Genomic DNA, 12,654 nt, shown 5'->3' with positions numbered 1-12,654 from the left:
GAGTGCAGCCTAACCCCTGACGTGGGGAAAAGTGGGTACCCTGGCCCTCATGATGGGGGGAGAAAGAAAGAAAGAAAGAGTGCAGCCTAACCCCTGACGTGGGGAAAAGTGGGTACCCTGGCCCTCATGGGGGGGGAGAAAGAAAGAAAGAAAGAGTGCAGCCTAACCCCTGACGTGGGGAAAAGTGGGTACCCTGGCCCTCATGATGGGGGGGAGAAAGAAAGAAAGAAAGAGTGCAGCCTAACCCCTGACGTGGGGAAAAGTGGGTACCCTGGCCCTCATGGGGGGGGAGAAAGAAAGAAAGAAAGAGTGCAGCCTAACCCCTGACGTGGGGAAAAGTGGGTACCCTGGCCCTCATGATGGGGGGAGAAAGAAAGAAAGAAAGAGTGCAGCCTAACCCCTGACGTGGGGAAAAGTGGGTACCCTGGCCCTCATGATGGGGGGAGAAAGAAAGAAAGAAAGAGTGCAGCCTAACCCCTGACGTGGGGAAAAGTGGGTACCCTGGCCCTCATGGGGGGGGAGAAAGAAAGAAAGAAAGAGTGCAGCCTAACCCCTGACGTGGGGAAAAAGTGGGTACCCTGGCCCTCATGATGGGGGGAGAAAGAAAGAAAGAAAGAGTGCAGCCTAACCCCTGACGTGGGGAAAAGTGGGTACCCTGGCCCTCATGATGGGGGGAGAAAGAAAGAAAGAAAGAGTGCAGCCTAACCCCTGACGTGGGGAAAAGTGGGTACCCTGGCCCTCATGATGGGGAGAAAGAAAGAAAGAAAGAAAGAGTGCAGCCTAACCCCTGACGTGGGGAAAAGTGGGTACCCTGGCCCTCATGGGGGGGGAGAAAGAAAGAAAGAAAGAGTGCAGCCTAACCCCTGACGTGGGGAAAAGTGGGTACCCTGGCCCTCATGATGGGGGGAGAAAGAAAGAAAGAAAGAGTGCAGCCTAACCCCTGACGTGGGGAAAAGTGGGTACCCTGGCCCTCATGATGGGGGGAGAAAGAAAGAAAGAAAGAGTGCAGCCTAACCCCTGACGTGGGGAAAAGTGGGTACCCTGGCCCTCATGGGGGGGGAGAAAGAAAGAAAGAAAGAGTGGAGCCTAACCCCTGGCGTGGGGAAAAGTGGGTACCCTGGCCCTCATGGGGAAGGGAGAAAGAAAGAAAGAGTGCAGCCTAACCCCTGACGTGGGGAAAAGTGGGTACCCTGGCCCTCATGATGGGGGGAGAAAGAAAGAAAGAAAGAGTGCAGCCTAACCCCTGACGTGGGGAAAAGTGGGTACCCTGGCCCTCATGGGGGGGGAGAAAGAAAGAAAGAAAGAGTGCAGCCTAACCCCTGACATGGGGAAAAGTGGGTACCCTGGCCCTCATGGGGGGGGAGAAAGAAAGAAAGAAAGAGTGCAGCCTAACCCCTGACGTGGGGAAAAGTGGGTACCCTGGCCCTCATGATGGGGGGAGAAAGAAAGAAAGAAAGAGTGCAGCCTAACCCCTGACGTGGGGAAAAGTGGGTACCCTGGCCCTCATGGGGGGGGGAGAAAGAAAGAAAGCAAGAGTGCAGCCTAACCCCTGACGTGGGGAAAAGTGGGTACCCTGGCCCTCATGGGGGGGGAGAAAGAAAGAAAGAAAGAGTGCAGCCTAACCCCTGACGTGGGGAAAAGTGGGTACACTGGCCCTCATGGGGGGGGAGAAAGAAAGAAAGAAAGAGTGCAGCCTAACCCCTGACGTGGGGAAAAGTGGGTACCCTGGCCCTCATGATGGGGGGAGAAAGAAAGAAAGAAAGAGTGCAGCCTAACCCCTGACGTGGGGAAAAGTGGGTACCCTGGCCCTCATGATGGGGGGAGAAAGAAAGAAAGAAAGAGTGCAGCCTAACCCCTGACGTGGGGAAAAGTGGGTACCCTGGCCCTCATGGGGGGGGAGAAAGAAAGAAAGAAAGAGTGCAGCCTAACCCCTGACATGGGGAAAAGTGGGTACCCTGGCCCTCATGGGGGGGGAGAAAGAAAGAAAGAAAGAGTGCAGCCTAACCCCTGACGTGGGGAAAAGTGGGTACCCTGGCCCTCATGATGGGGGGAGAAAGAAAGAAAGAAAGAGTGCAGCCTAACCCCTGACGTGGGGAAAAGTGGGTACCCTGGCCCTCATGGGGGGGGAGAAAGAAAGAAAGAAAGAGTGCAGCCTAACCCCTGACGTGGGGAAAAGTGGGTACCCTGGCCCTCATGATGGGGGGAGAAAGAAAGAAAGAAAGAGTGCAGCCTAACCCCTGACGTGGGGAAAAGTGGGTACCCTGGCCCTCATGATGGGGGGAGAAAGAAAGAAAGAAAGAGTGCAGCCTAACCCCTGACGTGGGGAAAAGTGGGTACCCTGGCCCTCATGGGGGGGGAGAAAGAAAGAAAGAAAGAAAGAGTGCAGCCTAACCCCTGACGTGGGGAAAAGTGGGTACCCTGGCCCTCATGATGGGGGGAGAAAGAAAGAAAGAAAGAGTGCAGCCTAACCCCTGACGTGGGGAAAAGTGGGTACCCTGGCCCTCATGATGGGGGGAGAAAGAAAGAAAGAAAGAGTGCAGCCTAACCCCTGACGTGGGGAAAAGTGGGTACCCTGGCCCTCATGATGGGGGGAGAAAGAAAGAAAGAAAGAGTGCAGCCTAACCCCTGACGTGGGGAAAAGTGGGTACCCTGGCCCTCATGATGGGGGGAGAAAGAAAGAAAGAAAGAGTGCAGCCTAACCCCTGACGTGGGGAAAAGTGGGTACCCTGGCCCTCATGGGGGGGGAGAAAAGAAAGAAAGAAAGAGTGCAGCCTAACCCCTGACGTGGGGAAAAGTGGGTACCCTGGCCCTCATGATGGGGGGAGAAAGAAAGAAAGAAAGAGTGCAGCCTAACCCCTGACGTGGGGAAAAGTGGGTACCCTGGCCCTCATGATGGGGGGAGAAAGAAAGAAAGAAAGAGTGCAGCCTAACCCCTGACGTGAGGAAAAGTGGGTACCCTGGCCCTCATGATGGGGGGAGAAAGAAAGAAAGAAAGAGTGCAGCCTACCCCCGACGTGGGGAAAAGTGGGTACCCTGGCCCTCATGATGGGGGGAGAAAGAAAGAAAGAAAGAGTGCAGCCTAACCCCTGACGTGGGGAAAAGTGGGTACCCTGGCCCTCATGATGGGGGGAGAAAGAAAGAAAGAAAGAGTGCAGCCTAACCCCTGACGTGGGGAAAAGTGGGTACCCTGGCCCTCATGGGGGGGGAGAAAGAAAGAAAGAAAGAGTGCAGCCTAACCCCTGACGTGGGGAAAAGTGGGTACCCTGGCCCTCATGGGGGGGGAGAAAGAAAGAAAGAAAGAGTGCAGCCTAACCCCTGACGTGGGGAAAAGTGGGTACCCTGGCCCTCATGATGGGGGGAGAAAGAAAGAAAGAAAGAGTGCAGCCTAACCCCTGACGTGGGGAAAAGTGGGTACCCTGGCCCTCATGATGGGGGGAGAAAGAAAGAAAGAAAGAGTGCAGCCTAACCCCTGACGTGGGGAAAAGTGGGTACCCTGGCCCTCATGGGGGGGGAGAAAGAAAGAAAGAAAGAGTGCAGCCTAACCCCTGACGTGGGGAAAAGTGGGTACCCTGGCCCTCATGATGGGGGGAGAAAGAAAGAGAGTGCAGCCTAACCCCTGACGTGGGGAAAAGTGGGTACCCTGGCCCTCATGATGGGGGGAGAAAGCAAGAAAGAAAGAGTGCAGCCTAACCCCTGACGTGGGGAAAAGTGGGTACCCTGGCCCTCATGATGGGGGGAGAAAGAAAGAAAGAAAGAGTGCAGCCTAACCCCTGACGTGGGGAAAAGTGGGTACCCTGGCCCTCATGATGGGGGGAGAAAGAAAGAAAGAAAGAGTGCAGCCTAACCCCTGACGTGGGGAAAAGTGGGTACCCTGGCCCTCATGGGGGGGGAGAAAGAAAGAAAGAAAGAGTTCAGCCAAACCCCTGACGTGGGGAAAAGTGGGTACCCTGGCCCTCATGATGGGGGGAGAAAGAAAGAAAGAAAGAGTGCAGCCTAACCCCTGACGTGGGGAAAAGTGGGTACCCTGGCCCTCATGATGGGGGGAGAAAGAAAGAGAGTGCAGCCTAACCCCTGACGTGGGGAAAAGTGGGTACCCTGGCCCTCATGATGGGGGGAGAAAGAAAGAAAGAAAGAGTGCAGCCTAACCCCTGACGTGGGGAAAAGTGGGTACCCTGGCCCTCATGATGGGGGGAGAAAGAAAGAAAGAAAGAGTGCAGCCTAACCCCTGACGTGGGGAAAATTGGGTACCCTGGCCCTCATGATGGGGGGAGAAAGAAAGAAAGAAAGAGTGCAGCCTAACCCCTGACGTGGGGAAAAGTGGGTACCCTGGCCCTCATGGGGGGGGAGAAAGACAGAAAAAAAGAGTGCAGCCTAACCCCTGAAGTGGGGAAAAGTGGGTACCCTGGCCCTCATGGGGGGGGAGAAAGAAAGAAAGAAAGAGTGCAGCCTAACCCCTGACGTGGGGAAAAGTGGGTACCCTGGCCCTCATGATGGGGGGAGAAAGAAAGAAAGAAAGAGTGCAGCCTAACCCCTGACGTGGGGAAAAGTGGGTACCCTGGCCCTCATGATGGGGGGAGAAAGAAAGAAAGAAAGAGTGCAGCCTAACCCCTGACGTGGGGAAAAGTGGGTACCCTGGCCCTCATGATGGGGGGAGAAAGAAAGAAAGAAAGAGTGCAGCCTAACCCCTGACGTGGGGAAAAGTGGGTACCCTGGCCCTCATGATGGGGGGAGAAAGAAAGAAAGAAAGAGTGCAGCCTAACCCCTGACGTGGGGAAAAGTGGGTACCCTGGCCCTCATGATGGGGAGAAAGAAAGAAAGAAAGAAAGAGTGCAGCCTAACCCCTGACGTGGGGAAAAGTGGGTACCCTGGCCCTCATGGGGGGGGAGAAAGAAAGAGAGTGCAGCCTAACCCCTGACGTGGGGAAAAGTGGGTACCCTGGCCCTCATGATGGGGAGAAAGAAAGAAAGAAAGAAAGAGTGCAGCCTAACCCCTGACGTGGGGAAAAGTGGGTACCCTGGCCCTCATGATGGGGGGAGAAAGAAAGAAAGAAAGAGTGCAGCCTAACCCCTGACGTGGGGAAAAGTGGGTACCCTGGCCCTCATGATGGGGGGAGAAAGAAAGAAAGAAAGAGTGCAGCCTAACCCCTGACGTGGGGAAAAGTGGGTACCCTGGCCCTCATGATGGGGGGAGAAAGAAAGAAAGAAAGAGTGCAGCCTAACCCCTGACGTGGGGAAAAGTGGGTACCCTGGCCCTCATGGGGGGGGAGAAAGAAAGAAAGAAAGAGTGCAGCCTAACCCCTGACGTGGGGAAAAGTGGGTACCCTGGCCCTCATGGGGGGGGGGGGAGAAAGAAAGAAAGAAAGAGTGCAGCCTAACCCCTGACGTGGGGAAAAGTGGGTACCCTGGCCCTCATGGGGGGGGAGAAAGAAAGAAAGAAAGAGTGCAGCCTAACCCCTGACATGGGGAAAAGTGGGTACCCTGGCCCTCATGGGGGGGAAAAAAAGAGTGCAGCCTAACCCCTGACGTGGGGAAAAGTGGGTACGCTGGCCCTCATGGGGGTTCAAAAAAGAGTGCAGCCTAACCCCTGACGTGGGGAAAAGTGGGTACCCTAGCCCTCATGGGGGGGAAAAAAAGAGTGCAGCCTAACCCCTGACGTGGGGAAAAGTGGGTACGCTGGCCCTCATGGGGGTTCAAAAAAGAGTGCAGCCTAACCCCTGACGTGGGGAAAAGTGGGTACCCTAGCCCTCATGGGGGTTCAAAAAAGAGTGCAGCCTAACCCCTGACGTGGGAAAAGTGGGTACCCTAGCCCTCATGGGGAGGAAAAAGAGAGTGCACCCTAACCCCTGACGCTGGGAAAAGTGGGTACCCTAGCCCTCATGGGGGGGAAAAAGAGAGTGCAGCCTAACCCCTGATGTGGGGAAAAGTGGGTACCCTAGCCCTCACGGGGCTTAAAAATAGAGTGCAGCCTAACCCCTGACGTGGGGAAAAGTGGGTACCCTAGCCCTCACAGGGGTTAAAAAGAGAGTGCAGCCTAACCCGTGACGTGGGGAAAAGTGGGTACCCTAGCCCTCACGTGGGGAAAAAAAGAGTGCAGCCTAACCCCTGACGTGGGGAAAAGTGGGTACCCTGGCCCTCATGGGGGGGGAAAAAAGAGTGCAGCCTAACCCCTGACGTGGGGAAAAGTGGGTACCCTAGCCCTCATGGGGGGGAAAAAAAGAGTGCAGCCTAACCCTAATGTCAGGAAGAGTGCGGCCTAACCCGAATGTCAGGAAGAGTGCGGCCTAACCCGAATGTCAGGAAGAGTGCCGCATAATCCTAATGTCAGGAAGAGTGCGGCCTAACCCTAATGTCATGAAGAGTGCACCCTAACCCTAATGTCAGGAAGTCTGTACCCTAACACTAATTTCAGAAAGAGTGCACCATAACCCTAATGTCAGGAAGAGTGTACCCTAACCCTAATGTCAGGAAGAGTGCACCCAAACCCTAATGTCAGGAAGAGTGTACCCTAACCCTAATGTCAGGAAGAGTGTACCCTAACCCTAGTGACGACCCTAGCCCTAGCGGCGACCCGGGACGGATCTACCTAGCGCCTAATTTGCCTTGCCTTGCCGTCATCTATCATCTCTCATCTGCCATCTATCATCTGCCATGTATCATGTATACATCTGTCATCATCTATCATCTACCATCGATCATGTACTCATCTAACATCATCTATCATCTATCATCTAGCATTGACTTACCTGCAAAATTGACTTACCTGCAAAATTGACTTACCTGCCAAAACATCATAGGGGTACAGAAACAACCCATACAAGTACAAGATCAATAGCCCCTCCCATCCACCCCCACCCTCTGCTTTTTCAGTTAAGGCAACAATTACAACAAGTTACAGTCAGGGAGGAAAAAATCATAGGGGTACAGGAACAACCAATACAAGTACAAGATCAATACTCCATCCCATCCACCCTCACCCTCTCCTTTTTCAATTAACACAACAATTACAACAAGTTACAGTCAGGGAGGAAAACATCATAGGGGTACAGAAACAACCCATACAAGATCAATAGTCCATCCAATCCACCCCCACCCTCTCCTTTTTCAGTTAAGGCAACAATTATAACAAGTTACAGTCAGGGAGGAAAACATCATAGGGGTAGAGAAACAACCCATACAAGATCAATAGTCCATCCCATCCACCCTCACCCTCTCTTTTTTCAATTAACACAGCAATTACAACAAGTTACAGTCAGGGAGGAAAAAATCATAGGGGTACAGAAACAACCAATACAAGTACAAGATCAATACTCCATCCCATCCACCCTCACCCTCTCCTTTTTCAATTAACACAACAATCATAACAAGTTACAGTCAGGGAGGAAAACATCATAGGGGTACAGAAACAATCCATACAAGTACAAGATCAATAGCCCCTCCCATCCACCCCCACCCTCTGCTTTTTCAGTTAAGGCAACAATTACAACAAGTTACAGTCAGGGAGGAAAAAATCATAGGGGTACAGAAACAACCCATACAAGATCAATAGTCCATCCCATCCACCCTCACCCTCTCCTTTTTCAATTAACACAACAATCATAACAAGTTACAGTCAGGGAGGGAAACATCTTATAGGTACAGAAACAACCCATACAAGTACAAGATCAATAGTCCCTCCCATCCACCCCCACCCTCTGCTTTTTCAGTTAAGGCAACAATTACAACAAGTTACAGTCAGGGAGGAAAAAATCATAGGGGTACAGGAACAACCAATACAAGTACAAGATCAATAGTCCCTCCCATCCACCCTCACCCTCTCCTTTTTCAATTAACACAACAATTATAACAAGTTATATTCAGGGAGAAAAACATCATAGTGGTACAGAAACAATCCATACAAGATTAATAGTCCATCCCATCCACCCTCACCCTCTTTTTCAATTAACACAACAATCATAACAAGTTACAGTCAGGGAGGAAAACATCATAGGGGTACAGAAACAACCCATACAAGATCAATAGTCCATCCCATCCACACTCACCCTCTCCCTTTTTAAGGCAACAATTATAACAAGTTATAATCAGGCAGGAAAAAATCATAGGGGTACAGAAACAACCCATACAAGTACAACATCAATGGCCAGTCCCATCCACCCTCAGCCTCTCCCTTTTCAGTTCAGACAGTAAGTACAACAAGTTAAAGTCTGGGAGAAAAACATTATAGTGGTACAGAAACAACTCATACAAGATCAATAGTCCCTCCCATCCACCCCCGCCCTCTTCGTTTTCAGTTAAGGCAACAATTATAACAAGTTATAGTCAGGGAGGGAAACATCATAGGGGTACAGAATCAACCCATACAAGATCAATAGTCCATCCCATCCACCCTCACCCTCTCCTTTTTCAATTAACACAACAATTACAACAAGTTACAGTCAGGGAGGAAAAAATCATAGGGGTACAGAAGCAACCAATACAAGTACAAGATCAATAGTCCCTCCCATCCACCCTCACCCTCTGCTTTTTCAATTAACACAACAATTATAACAAGTTATATTCAGGGAGAAAAACATCATAGTGGTACAGAAACAATCCATACAAGATTAATAGTCCATCCCATCCACCCTCACCCTCTTTTTCAATTAACACAACAATCATAACAAGTTACAGTCAGGAAGGAAAACATCATAGGGGTACAGAAACAACCCATACAAGATGAATAGTCCATCCCATCCACACTCACCCTCTCCCTTTTTAAGGCAACAATTATAACAAGTTATAATCAGGCAGGAAAACATCATAGGGGTACAGAAACAACCCATAAAAGTACAACATCGATGGCCAGTCCCATCCACCCTCACCCTCTCCTTTTTCAGTTCAGACAACAAGTACAACAAGTTACAGTCTGGGAGAAAAACATCATAGTGGTACAGAAACAACCCATACTGTTGGGGGTCGAGCATGGGCGCTTGAACAGGCCTACAGCAAGCTGTGAGAAAGTGAACTTATGACCCCAGGTTAAAAGAAGAAGAAGTGTCAAGATCAGCAAAACAGGAATCCAATAACAGGATGCCGGTAATTGCAGAAGCATGATGTAATGCTAAGCTGATGCGAAGGTGTGAAACCAATCAGGAGAGGTAAAGGGGAGCGTGTATCCCTCATGGGCAAAGTGAAGCAGCCAATCAAGTAATGCGTGATCGCGTGTAAGACAGTATATTAAGAGCAGCCTTGTAATCAATAAACGGAGCATTTTGTGAACCTATATCGTATCGGTGTTTTCTCCCCTCCACCTGGCCGCAGCATTCTGGTGACCCTACGTGATACCAGGAGAGAGAGAGACCGTGGACGAGAGAAGGTGGAGATCCCGGCTGCCCGAGAGAGGCAGGCTGCCCGAGAGAGGCAGGAAAAGAGCTCCAATTACGTGGCCACGGCTGACCGGTGAGTCAGGCAGACTGCGGTCTGGTTCGGGATGGGTTTCGCTGTATCAGCGATAGAAAAGGCTACGACAGAAGGAGTGCTATGCGTAGCGAAGAAAACAGGGTACTCAATACCCCGACAGGAACTTGTGGACTTTTTATTTTGGTGCTGACGAAGGGGGTTGTTAGAAAATACGGGACAGTTATTCTCCAAAGATCAATGGCGTAAGACAGGGGAAGAATTGTGGGAGTCGGTGAAGCTTTTAATCTCGAGACTTGGGAGAAAATTACTAAGGAAGAAGCCCCTGATTTATGGATGTTTTCAGTCCTTCCTAAGGTGAAGGGAGCAACCCTTAAAGAGACAGACCTAAAGTTAATGTTGAAATGGTCGAAGACACGTTACCCAGAGATTTATGAGTCTACCGGATTTGAGATATCCTTGTGGAATGGGGCAGGAGTTAAGCTGTGGAATGCAGCTACAAAAGGCAATGATGCTGTGAAAAGTTTGTCAGTCATTTGGAGAACTGTTTTAGAGATGTTAAAGTAAAAAAAAAAATGAGATCATGGAGATCAGCGTGCCCCCCCCCCCCCCCCCAAACCTCCACTGGTTGCCGCTGCAGCAGCGAAGACTGAGGACGGGGATGAAGACGATCCTTTCGACCTGAGCCCTATTGACCCCGAGATGGAGCCTGTGCACGTTCATCAGTTTGCTGTTGCTGCTCCTGAGATTCTGATGCCTGATAATGCTGATGCTGACCTGGATGGTGCTTTTGACCTGGAGCCTATTCATCCGGAAAAGAAGCCTGATTTATATCCCCCATATCCTCATGATAAATGGGTAGCTGTAAAGGGAGAAGTGAGATGGGTGGGGGATGTGGATGTATTGCACAGTTTCCCATGGTGTGTGTGCTTCCCACCCGAGATGGGAAGGTCTCTTGTATGCTCTTATCAGGGGTATCGGGCAGAATGTGTAAGACCGTGGAGTTGGGACCCCGTATACTACTCCTTTGATACAGTCGCTCTGTGATACTCAAGTACTAGAAGTTGGTAAATATAAGTATGTCCATGTTTCTATCTGCCCTTGGAAACCTTTATAGATATTGCTGGCAACTTCCTCCAACATAGGCTGGCCACCTGTGTCGGAACGAGTGTGCATTTTGGTCAGTATAAAAGCCCAAGCCTCATGCGATGTAAGGGAGGCAGAGCCTCTGCGGGGACGCCCGCTAAGGTTGAGCCTGCCACCTTGCACTGCGATGATGCTTCTCGGAGCTGGTTTCCTGATAGTCTTTACAGGGTCCTTGTGCCACGTCCTGTATGTGGGACTGTGTAGTGGGAACAATGATTGTCTGGATTTTGTGTTTCAAATATTGTAGTTGTGTGGAGTGTGCTTGTGGGATCCCATATGTGTGTGTGTGTGTGTCTGTGTGTGTGTGTGATGAGGGCAGACAGTGTTCTGTATATTTTTTGTTGTCAGGTTCATGTAAAAGTTTTAACAGGTAGCAGTTTAACCTTTCGGGCAAGAAAAGGTTAATGCAAAAGCGCAGTTGCCGATAGGCCGGTGGTTTTAGCTGTGCAAAGCAGGGTGAGCAACTTTGAAAAAAAAAACCAACAACAACAAAAAAAAAAAACAACAACAAAAAAAATCACTTGAGGGCAACTGAAAATTAACAGCTTGAATATGCATGCTTGTAAAGTAGCTATTATTAGAGGTTGTGATTTTGTGTATAAAACCACCTGTATTTACTAGCCAGTTGCTAATAAGAAACTATACGTTGTATTGTATGGATTTGTCACTTGTAAAAGAGATGTTAAAGAAAGCAAATTTGCAGTAGCTGCTAGAAAATACTAAGGCAAAAGCTAGAAAGATTCTAAGATGATGGTACTGTTATAAAGCAAGTAATGGAACAAATTAAGAGGGTGGGAGAACTCCACTGGTAAGAAGTTTCTTTGGTTAGTCCCTCGCTGCCATTAGCATCTTCAACATGCTGATGCACTCTGTGATAGTTACTCTGCTAATGTAAATCTGTGTGTGCTTTGCTGTAGTAGTGACTTGTTACTGGGTTAAGCAGGTGAAACTCTGCATTGACAACAAGGTGCAAGGACAGAGATTGACCAAATGCCTGCTACCACAGTCAAGGGCAAGACTGGGTTGGCCTCTGTGTTTGCCACCAAGAAGAACCTTTAGCTTCGCTGCTGGCTGCAACCCAGCAGGCGTAGAGCAGTGGAGACACATGTCATGCCAGACCTTGATGTGAGGGATGGCCTCCGCTGTTATCAGAGAGCCATCCAGGAGAAAAAGGGTAGGCCCAGCTGTGTACAGCTATCAACAGGACCATACTGGCTGCCAGCAAAACATACCAAGCCGCAGAACTCAACCACATAAAGAAACAGCAATGGTAGAAATCTTTGTAAAATCTTTGTAATATCTGTGCTATTATGTGTGACCATGGGTAATGGAAAAGTATACTGAGCATATCTGTTAAATCCCAACTATTCCAACCTGTTACATGGTGTGTAGGATTCACTGATATGCCACATGTTATAAAGGTTCAAGTGACTTCAAATCAGACTAATCTTACTGAAATAATGCTACCTAGAGTAGTGGGTTGTTATATTACACAAGTCAAGCAGTGATAGAGCAGACACAATAAATTGTCAAAAACTTTTCGTAAAACTAAAAAGGGGGAGATGTGGAGACAGTTCTCACAGGAAAATGAATATTTGGTACATGAGCTCTGAATAACTCTGAGGGATACAGCAAGGCCATGGGAGGCCCGAGGAAGCCTAAGCAAGCAAGATAAGAAGAAGCTGTAATTCACTGAGTTATGAGAACTGTGGACTGTTGGCAAGCATTCGAGGTCAAGTTCTCACACCTGTGTTTAACCAATTATATGTTAGTCACTAAGGGTCTTCACGACAAGTATCCAATCATGATATGCCAAATTGCTGTAGGTGTGTGTAAGCAATAGTATATAAGGAGTTAAAGCTTTGCAATAAATGGCTTTTTGTCTGATCAAAAAAAAAAAAAAGGGGGGGGAGTGTAACTCCTTGACTGTTAACACTGTACAGTTTACTTCTGCAGCTGCTTCACATCCCCTTTGCATTAGAATGCTTCTGGGCATGTGTTGTATGAATCTTTCTGATCATTCTGAATCTATTCACAAGAATTTGTTTGAACTTAAAGAAAATATGAAAGAACTTACTGTAGAAAAAAATCCTATAGACTCTTGGTTAAAATCGTT

Source organism: Melopsittacus undulatus, assembly GCF_012275295.1.
Source record: "Melopsittacus undulatus isolate bMelUnd1 chromosome W unlocalized genomic scaffold, bMelUnd1.mat.Z SUPER_W_unloc_1, whole genome shotgun sequence".
NCBI lineage: Eukaryota > Metazoa > Chordata > Aves > Psittaciformes > Psittaculidae > Melopsittacus > Melopsittacus undulatus.
The sequence above is the reverse complement of the archived record's forward strand: the minus strand, read 5'-3'. Positions refer to the sequence as shown.